Raw genomic sequence first — 8749 nt, 5'->3', positions numbered from 1 at the left:
GTCTTGAAAGGGGGGCCGCCCAAGAGGGGGTCTTGATGATATATCTCGCAGGATCTTCTCCTAGATGGAGGTCTTGGCCTCCATAAGGAGTATTAGTTTCTCTCTCTCTCTCAAGGGTAGAGTGGTACAAGGAGCAAAGCTCTCTATCAAATGAGCTATCACTTTGCTAACCCTAAAACGTAGGTGGAGGGGGAGTATATATAGTCTAAGGGGCGAAAGGGTACATGGGCTTCGGCCCAGATGGACTGCATGCAGGCAGGGGGAGGCCGGATGTCCGGGCATCGGGCCGGATGTCCGGGGCTTCGTGACAGTCCGGATGTCCGGGCTGGGGTGGCCGGATGTCCGTGCTAGCGTGGATGCGTTCTGTGAAGGATGCCGGATTTCCGGGCTGGGGCCGGATGTCCGGCGGCTCGCGTCGAGCCGGATGTCCGGGGCCTGGGGGGCGGATGTCCGGGCCCTGTAGCACTTCGGTTGCTGGGTTGCTGCTGTAGTTGGCATCTTCAGGGACCGGATGTCCAGGGTTGCGGCCGGATGTCGGGGTCCTGGGAGCTGTCTCCGTCTTCTTCTTCCGTCGTCGCTTCCAGGCTTCCCTCGCGGATGGTGTAGTTGTTCCTTGGCGCTTGCACTCCTCCTCGTCGTCCATAGTATTCCGACAATACCTATGCATGCACACAACTGGAGTGTCAAGTAGTATACCATCCTCGAAGGTGTCAAGTGAGCACGTGTAAAGGAGATGATTCACCTTTGTGTATGTGAAGTAGAGGTCGCACGTGTCACTCGTCGAACGGACTCTTGACATGGTGATGTCCATAGGATGCTCCGCATCACAACCCCAAAGTCCTCTTGGTTTATTGTTCGAATTACTGGCCACTACCGCTTGCACGAGCTATTCAAACTCACTGTCTGAATCAGTTCGGTTTCTTGAGTCTCAACTACAAGCTGAAAGACATCGATCAGCTATGCTATGACAAGAAGCGGAAGGACTGCGGAAGTCCCTGGGGCATTTAGATGCATACTTTCTGGTGCAACAGCAAGCGTTGGAGGATTTTAGCGCCAAACAGGACAAAGCTAATAAGCTTGCTAAGCTTATTGCCAGCATGGTGGATACCACGTTTCTTGAGCTCTTCTGAAGTTGTTTCAGTTATGCTCTTCTTTTGGTGCCGCGTTTATTTGCACTGGTGGCCAATTTTGACGGCCAGTGTATGTAATATGCTGCTTTGTTCCCTATATGTGCACTGGTGGCGAACTTTGATGCCCAGTGGATGTAATATGTGTAATAGCGGTAATAGGCTAGTTAATTGCTTGCTTATTTATTTCCTTATTGTCTTGTTTAGTTGTTTCCTTGTAGTCACTGCAGTTCTTTTTCTGTGTTTTTTAGTGGCCACAATAACCTATTTTTGGAAACTACGCCAAAATAATCATGGCAACACACGGACTGTTGTAACCATGGGCCTCCTGCGGGCCGTATGATCCGTGGGCCTTCTACGGGCCGTAGGATCCATTGGCCTTCTATACGGGCCGTAGGATCCATGGGCCTTCTACGGGCCGTACGATCCATGGGCCTTTTACAGGCCGTAGGATCCATGGGCCTTCTACGGGGCGTATCATCATTTCGCCAATCATGGGCCATACTATTCGTGGACAATAACGGGCCGTTAATAGGCCGTATTTGATAACTCTATGAAAACAGCCCAACGAGTTTTTTTCGACATGAAAACGGCCCAACGTATTAACGGGCCACAAATGGGCCGACTGTAACCACGGGCTGAATTTGGCCCACAAGCAGAAAATAACAGTAACGGGCCGTAAGTAATCAAATGCTGCAAATGAGCCCAAGAATAAATGGGCCCTGAGAAGGCCGAAAGATAACATGGGCTGGAAACGGCCCAACGGAATCATGGGCCGTTAATGGGTATAAAGTGATACACTGTTCATAAAGGGCGAGTTTTACCAAGGGCCTTAAGGGGCCGAGGGTTACTAAGGGCCTCATATGGGCCGAAAAATGTCATGGGCCATACATGGGCCGGAAGTTAAAACGGGCTGGAATTATATTGGACGGCCCAGATGACGCTACTGGGCCTAATTCGGATAGGCCGTAAACGGGCCCTGGGATAGCGGGCTGTAAATGGGCTATATGCAAACAGGCCGTTAACAGGCTTGCCGTGGGCCGGCCCGCCACCTTTTGACCAAGTCAAACGGGCCGGCCTTTACACGGGAATGGGCCTCTGTCGGGCCGTGCCACGTGTCGACGTATCATAGGCGCTTTGGGTCCAATGAGTGGATGACATCTGTCCCAACGGTGAGCCGACACGTGTTTCCTCCAGCCAATGATGATTTTACACGTGGAAAATCCCCATTGGTCGGGGCTGTTAACGGGTTATCGGATCCCAAACGGGACCCGATAGCTTAACGGCATTCCGTTACGGTGATGCCACGTGTCGGTCACCCTTGACGAAAGCACTTCTGTGACGCGTGATTTATCGTCATGGAAGTGGACACTTCCGTGATGATAATTTTGGTAATGACATGGAACACTTCTACGACAGCACAGGTATGACTATCTTGATTATGTCATAAAATTGTCATGGATGTACATGCATGACAGAAAACGTGACCTACTGTGACAAACATGTATCATCACGGAAGTGTATTTTTTTGTAGTGATAACAAAGGTGAAGAAGTAGTAATAGAGGCTGCAGAGGGAGGGGTGTACTGCTAGAGAAATTGAGACGACGGTCTAAGAAACCGACACCGTGGTGTATCAAAACATCCTATTTCTTATTTTTCAAAGCATCCGTGTTTGTAAAGTCTGGCACTAATCCAGGGAGATGCATCATCATACAAAATATATAGAGAACTAAATACTTGGAAATACTAATTGAAGCATTTGCACGGAGAACTCAACTTGAACCGGTACTACAGCCAAACCGTTCCTTCCTTTTCATATAATTTCACACCGATGTAGAGTATACTGATCAAATGTGTTTATTTTAGTACGCACATGAGAGTATAAGCTTCAGATGATGGAATGTTGGTCTTGGAAATTATCTAATAAATTACGAAGAAACTAAGAAATGAAAAACAGGGAAAAAACACTCTAAGTATACTAAAAATTACTGCACATCCTGAACCTTAATCCACATTAATTCTGAACATCATTAGTACCCTGCAAAATTGGATGAGTTGGTTTCTCACCATGGCACGCTAGAGGCCAAGGCACACAAATATGGAATTGGCGCAGGACACGCCAGCAGTTCTACTGCTCCATGCGACAGAGTTCAATCATCTAAGAGGAGAGTTGGAAGCAACAGGAGGAGGAAGGTCGGTAAGCGTTTGGAAGGAAGGTCACCTGTGGACATGAACATCGCAGGTGGACGACGGGGGAGAGGTGGTGTGCTGCCATGGATGGAACCAAGCGGAAGCAGGGGTTCCGCCTCGGATCGACGTCTTTGTCGCTTCACCTAGTCTGAACCAAAAAACACACGGGGCGGGTGCTTGCGGGGGTGGCCGGCTGGCCTGGTTGGCTCGCATGAGGAAGCCGGCGGGGCTGCGGGAGGAGGCCGATGGGGCGGCGCCCGGAAGCCGGGAGGTGGAGGCTCGCGGCGGCCCGGCCTGGAGGTCGAGTCACGCCGGGACCGGGGAGCGGCCGTGGAGGCGCGTCGGGGCCAGGGTGGGTGGCGGCGGAGGCACGTCTGGGCCGAGGGAGGCCTCGGCGAGAGGCGTGGCGGAGCCAGAGAGGCAGCGGCGGGAGGCGCGCCCGAGCCAGGGAGGCGGTGGCGGAGGCGCGCCGGAGCCAGGGAGGTGTGGCGCTTTTTTTTCTTTTATAGGAAGTTGGCTGCCTTTTCAGATTGAGGAACATCTCCGCGCCTCCTTATCAGGCCGATCGTAATCCGAATAACTATTCTGATCCTAGGATCAGAATAGTGCCACTCTATATATATATATATATATATATATATATATATATATATATATATATATGAGTTTATGTCCTCTACAGCATTCACTTATTGCTATTTCTTCAAGTTGTTTTTTCTGCTAAGTGAATGTGATCGGACCCTTCCCCCCTCTATGCTAAACTCAACCCAATCTATTCACAAATTCTTCATGTGCATTCTACTTGAAACTCGTTCAAAATCTTCACTGTGTCCTTGTCAGCTGAAGAATTTGTGAACGAAACTTTTAACTTATCTTATCTAACTTTTCAGCTTTGCCGCTCAAACCGTTCTGCATCCCACGAAAACACTTATCTATTCACCCACGATCTCACACGATCGCCACCTCTCAGTACGTGGGTGACACATGTCAAGCGAATGAGAAGGGTCAGGGCACGTTCGTCCAATTTCTTCGGGCGAACAGTTTTTCACCGTGGCTATAAATACCCCTCCACTTCCTCACTTCACTTTTACTCCGCTCGACCTCACGCCAGCTCGAGCTTCTAAAACCCTAGCACCGCCGCTACTTCATCATCGCTGGTGAGAAAGAGCTTCACTGCCTCGACCTCGTCGCCGTCGTACTCGCGCCGGCCGCGGATTTCTTCACTCCGCCGCCGCCGTAGCTGTCTTCCTCTACCAAGTTTGATAGAGGCAAAGGTGTCCCGTCTTTCGATGAGATGATGAATATCGCTTTGATGGAAGTCGACTTTGACGATCCGACTACGAACGTGCGAGGACGTCGCGCCTTAGCAATCGCTAAACCAACTCCGAGAGGTTATCGACCACGCCGGAGCACGATCAACCTGACCACGAGGGTCTGTTTCCTGCGAGCAAACGAAGAACAGGCAAGAAACTGAGATTGCAATCTGGATATTGCGAATATAAGATGAAAGCTTTATTGATCAAGGTGGGGTTCTGTGACGCCTTTGTCTGGTCGCTGAACACAAACGAAGTACGCGAAGTTGCAGCTATGGCGAACTTTTAATCTAAACAAAACCCAAAGTCTAAACGATGCCCTAAGGGCTGTATATATGGAGGAAGAGGGGGGGAATTTCGTGGCCCTTGAGGAAGGGGTCCGAAACCAACCCTATCTCTTGTTTCCCCACACATACGGACTCTAAAAACAGCCTATACTTATGTATTTCGAAATTACATGGGCCTGGCCCAATAATAAGGTGACGCAGCACCTAGAATAGCCTCTGGACGAAAGTTATGAAGTAGCATCTTGTATATTTCGTCCAAGGCTTCATGCACGCATTATGGTGGCTTCAACGTCCTGAAATCATCACTTGTAACTCCGTTCTTGTTCCCCATGCGCATGCCATCATCTCCATGCTTGTTCTTGCTCCAATGTTCATCCTTCTCAAAGCTAGGCCCTTCATTTGTAAGCAAAACAAATGTATCCAATTTAGGCAGCATCATATTCTCATGAACATTAGAATCATTAGCAAGAAACGAAAGTACCTGGTAATTTAATTGGCGTGCGCGAGCTCTAGTAATTGGTCCAGTATGTATAGCAGCAGGGCCTGTGGGTGTAATAATTGTATTGATGTCCTCATCATCCTCCCCTTCTTGAAATGAAGTCGTCCTCGACGGAAGCTCATCTTCCTCACCCAAATAAGGCTTCAAATCTGCAATATTAAAAGTGGGACTAACCCCAAAATCTGCAGGCAGCTCAAGTTTATATGCATTATCATTTATTTTCTCTAACACCTTAAAAGGACCATCAGCACGTGGCATTAGCTTTGATTTGCGCAAATCAGGAAATCTATCCTTACGCAAATGTAACCAAACAAGATCTCCAGGTGCAAACACAACATGTTTTCTACCCTTATCTCCAGCAAGTTTATATTTAGCATTCATACGCTCAATGTTTTCCTTAGTTAACTCATGCATTTTTAAGATCAATTCAGCACGTTGTTTAGCATCAAAATTAACCTTCTCCGAAGATGGAAGAGGCAACAAATCAATAGGTGCACGAGGTAGGAAACCATACACAATTTCAAAAGGGCACATCTTAGTAGTAGAATGCAATGAACGATTATAAGCAAACTCAATATGAGGCAAGCAGTCTTCCCACATTTTCTTATTATTCTTCAAAACAGCCCTAAGCATAGTAGACAATGTTCTATTGACTACTTCAGTTTGTCCATCAGTTTGGGGGTGACAAGTAGTACTAAAAAGCAGTTTAGTCCCCAACTTAGCCCATAAACATCTCCAAAAGTGGCTAAGAAATTTAGTATCACGATCTGAAACAATAGTATTTGGCACACCATGCAAGCGAATAATTTCACGAAAGAACAAATCAGCAACATTAACAGCATCATCGCTTTTATGACATGGTATAAAGTGCGCCATTTTCGAGAATCTATCCACGACAACAAATATGCTATCCCTCCCCTTCTTTGTTCGAGGTAAACCTAAAACAAAGTCCATAGATATATCCTCCCAAGGAACACTAGGTACAGGCAAAGGCATATATAAACCATGAGGATTGAGTCGTGACTTAGCTTTTTGACATGTAGTGCAGCGAGCAACAAAACGCTCAACATCCCGTCTCATCTTTGGCCAAAAGAAATGTGTAGCAAGTACGTCCTCCGTCTTCTTCACGCCAAAGTGTCCCATTAATCCTCCTCCATGCGCCTCCTGCAACAACAAAATACGAAGAGAGCTAGCTGGAATGCATAGCTTGTTAGCACGGAACACAAATCCATCATTAACGACAAACTTGTTCCAGGTTCTTCCTTCTTTACAATTCTGCAATACATCTTTAAAATCAGCATCATGCACATATTGATCTTTGATGGTCTCCAAACCAAATATTTTGAAGTCAAGTTGTGAAAGCATAGTATAGCGACGAGACAATGCATCAGCAATAACATTTTCTTTACCCTTCTTGTGTTTAATGACATAAGGGAAAGTTTCAATGAATTCAACCCATTTAGCATGTCTACGATTCAGTTTAGCTTGACTTTTAATATGTTTCAAAGATTCATGATCAGAATGTATAACAAATTCTTTGGGCCATAAATAATGTTGCCATGTTTCTAAAGTCCGAACAAGAGCATATAGTTCTTTATCATAAGTAGAATAATTCAGACTAGGCCCACTCAATTTTTCAGAAAAGTATGCAACAGGTTTGCCATCTTGTAATAACACACCTCCTAATCCAATGCCACTAGCATCACATTCAAGCTCAAAAGTCTTATTAAAATCAGGAAGTTGGAGTAAAGGAGCATGTGTCAACTTATCTTTCAATACCGTGAAGGCTTCTTCCTGTGCGGTACCCCAAACAAAAGGCACATCCTTCTTTGTAAGCTCGTTGAGAGGTGCAGCAATGGTGCTAAAATCTCTCACAAAACGCCTATAGAAACCAGCGAGTCCAAGAAAACTCCGCACTTGTGTGACCGTTTTGGGCTGCGGCCAACTCTCAATAGCTTCAATCTTGGCTTTATCAACTTCAATTCCCTGTGGAGTAACAACATAGCCAAGAAAAGATACTCGGTCGGTGCAAAAGGTGCACTTCCCAAGGTTACCAAACAAACGTGCATCACGTAGAGCAATAAAAACAGCACGTAAATGTTCCAAATGTTCTTCCAAAGATTTGCTATAAATCAGTATATCATCAAAATAGACCACCACAAATCGTCCAATGAAAGCACGTAAAACTTCGTTCATTAGTCTCATGAAAGTACTAGGTGCATTAGTTAACCCAAAAGGCATGACTAACCACTCATATAAACCAAACTTAGTTTTAAATGCAGTTTTCCATTCATCTCCCAATTTCATACGAATTTGATGGTATCCACTACGCAAATCAACTTTGGAGAATATTGTAGAGCCACTCAATTCATCAAGCATATCATCGAGCCTAGGAATAGGATGACGATAACGAATAGTAATATTATTAATGCCTCTACAATCAACACACATACGCGACGTACCATCCTTTTTAGGCACGAGTATAATAGGAACAGCACAAGGACTAAGAGATTCGCGTATATAACCTTTGTCGAGCAGCTCCTGTACTTGACGCATAATCTCCTTCGTCTCCTCTGGATTGGTACGGTATGGTGCACGGTTGGGTAGCGATGCACCGGGAATTAAGTCAATTTGATGCTCAATCCCTCGAATAGGTGGTAATCCCGGTGGCACGTCTTGTGGGAAGACGTCAGCGAACTCCTGCAAAATGTGAGTGACAGCAGGGGGCAAAGAGGAAGGCACGTCCTCGAATGAAAATAATGCCTCTTTGCACACAAAAGCATAGCAAACAGATTTGCTGAAATCTAGTTCATCAATATCAGATTTTGTGGCAAGTAAACATGCACTTTTCAATTTAATTTCAGAAACAACACTAGATGGTTTATTATTAGGTTTCATTTTTGCTCAAATTCCTTTGCCACAATCTGATTTTCACTCTTATTTTTCTCCTGTTTTGCTTTATTAGCTCTATTAATGTCATCTTTCAAAATGGAATCAGGAGTCATAGGAAGCAAAGTAATATTTTTATCCTTATGAACAAGAGTATACTGATTGTTTCTACCATGGTGTACAGAATTTTTATCAAATTGCCATGGTCTACCTAGTAATAAGGAACATGCTTGCATGGGTACCACATCACAATCAACATAATCAGCATATGTAGAGATACTAAAATGCACACGAACAGTACGTGTTACCTTAACCTTGCCACTGTTGTTGAACCATTGGATGTAGTAAGGATGTGGATGTGGTCTTGTGGTGAGAGATAGCTTCTCCACCATCTCCATGCTAGCCAAGTTGTTACAGCTCCCTCCATCTATGATGACGCGAAC

The sequence above is a fragment of the Triticum aestivum genome, chromosome 4D (genome assembly GCF_018294505.1).
Source record: "Triticum aestivum cultivar Chinese Spring chromosome 4D, IWGSC CS RefSeq v2.1, whole genome shotgun sequence".
In the NCBI taxonomy this organism is placed as follows: domain Eukaryota; kingdom Viridiplantae; phylum Streptophyta; class Magnoliopsida; order Poales; family Poaceae; genus Triticum; species Triticum aestivum.
The sequence above is the reverse complement of the archived record's forward strand: the minus strand, read 5'-3'. Positions refer to the sequence as shown.